This window comes from Odontomachus brunneus, unplaced genomic scaffold (genome assembly GCF_010583005.1).
Source record: "Odontomachus brunneus isolate Ranch 3 - 2012 unplaced genomic scaffold, Obru_v1 Obru_scaffold_028, whole genome shotgun sequence".
Lineage (NCBI taxonomy): Eukaryota > Metazoa > Arthropoda > Insecta > Hymenoptera > Formicidae > Odontomachus > Odontomachus brunneus.
The window spans coordinates 141,881-144,153 of record NW_022639478.1 but is presented as its reverse complement, the minus strand read 5'-3'; the positions used below and the strand labels follow the sequence as shown (position 1 = coordinate 144,153).

Genomic DNA, 2,273 nt, shown 5'->3' with positions numbered 1-2,273 from the left:
AACTCACAATCTAACTCTGAATTGAAATCTGACTATTTTACTTATGATCCATCTCAAGTAATAACTATTAATACGGATCTAAATTATTTAAATTTTTTGTTACATTAATGCAGAAATCGACTAATAAATATTGGCAAATTTACATACACTTATTGGTCAAGGTAGTTGATTAATGATAAGTTGAAATTTTCGTGGTAAAAAAAGATAACTCTGAATATTCAAAACTATAATAATTCAATTCTTATCTTTTTAACAAAAAGGATTGACGATATGTAAATTTGCCAGTATTTATTAATTGATTTATAAAGATTAAGTTATGAGCAGTTCATATGCATATTTATAAAAATAATGAGATCAGGATAGAGATAGAAAAATTTTAAGTTTAATAAAAGAAAATGTGAGTGAATGAAAATCTGAGTGTAACTTTTAGTAGATTTGTAGATAGTACATACGAACTCACTTTCAAGTAGGTCAATCGAGTCTTCTCACATTTAATTTTTACATTATTATCTAATGTTGATTATTATCAATGCGTAGATAAAACGAACGATACATTGTAGTATCTCTCATTTGCCGATAATCTTCCTAAGGAAGAAAATATTTCCCGCTAAAGTGCGAGCGAGAGATTAAACGACGAGAAGCAGGAATATCGGAGCAGAATATGACATGATAAAACAGATTGATTGGCCGAGTGTCACGCAACGTCACTCTTATAAAGAGGATCGATGCGACGCTGTTGCATAGCGCGAGTTATCGAACTAAAAATTCTGCCAGCATATTCGCGCGCGCGACCACGATAAAAACTATAAGAAGCGCGAACACGCGTAACAAAGTCGATTCGTCGAATTAGTAATTACAAACAACCTCGAACTGTCGTAAAAGTTGGCGCGACCTTATACCCATCCATGCTGAGAGAAAAATCATATAAAAAATAAAACAATATTCGGTGGACACATAAATAATAGATTTACTTATACTAACACATGAATATTTTTACATTGAGAAAAATCTTTTTCACATAAGAAATCTATAAGATTTATAGATTTCTATAAAACTGTAACTTTTCGTGAAAACAATTGTTTCTTGATATATTCCAATTTACTTATATTCTATTTAAATAGATTTAATTTTGACTTTTTTCATTTAGATAGAATTAAATTAAGTTAGATAGGATTTTGCAATTAGATAGGATTTTTAAATTAGGTAAGGTTTAATTTTAACTTTTTTCATTTAGATAAAATTAAAATAAGTAGAACAATCTAGTTTTATTTAAATAAGAAAATTTAAATAAATAAGAAAATGTAAATAAATTTAAGTAGATAAGAAAATTTAAGTAAATTTAAATAAGTAGGAAAATATAAATACATTTAAATAAGTAGAAAATTTAAATAATTTTAAATAAGTAAAAAATTTAGATTTAAATATATTATTACTATAGCTATCGAATAAATGATTTTTATTTCTCAGATGATTTTCTTTCGGTGTACTTGGCCGTCTTATTACGCCGTCTCGCAAAGCACTCTATGATATTTCGCAAGAATTGCGATTGGATTCATTAGGGGAAACCTTTTATTACTTAAATAGAATATATCCATTGAACTATCGGTCGTCGTCAATATTACAATGCACGATAAACTTTGAAACCCATCTCTGCGTTTTATTGCGACTATTGCGCGACGCGCGTGCCGTGTCCGCTAATCAATGCTCGTAGTAGTCAGTCTCTAAAATAGAAACAGTCAGCGTTCTTGGAGCTTGATACAGTGCGGAATCTCGATTATCGAGGCGCCAGATAATTTTACGCTCGATTGTAAGAATCGTGTTATATAGTAAAAAGATAAAGATCGAACGTTTCGTTCGGATGTTAATTGTCAAATGTTCATATACGTTCACATTAACTCGCATAGTAATCGATCTATTTTATATATTCCTAATGCTAATCTATGATTAGCTTTGAGAACTTCTCTGTGAGAACTTCGGCATTCTGTTCTACACGTGCCAACAAAAGATCCCAAATACTTTTTATGATAATTTTAATGAAATTATGCGTAAAATTATGAAGTTACGATAATTATGAATTACATTATAATAGATTAAGGAAGAAAAATAACTGAATATCTAAGATAGCAAAAATTTTAAACTATTCATAGTTTTATTCGCTTCTTGACTGAAAAAAAAATTATTTTCGTATACTCATATTTTCGTAAACTTTCGTGTATATATATATATATATATATATATATATATATATATATATATATATATATATATATATA

The 2,273-nt window shown here is 28.2% G+C and overlaps 1 protein-coding gene across 1 annotated transcript in view; it reads left to right on the top strand.

The window, feature by feature from the left end:
• Positions 1-2,273, top strand: part of LOC116842958 (glycogen phosphorylase-like) — a 56,965-nt gene that overhangs the window by 12,550 nt on the left and 42,142 nt on the right.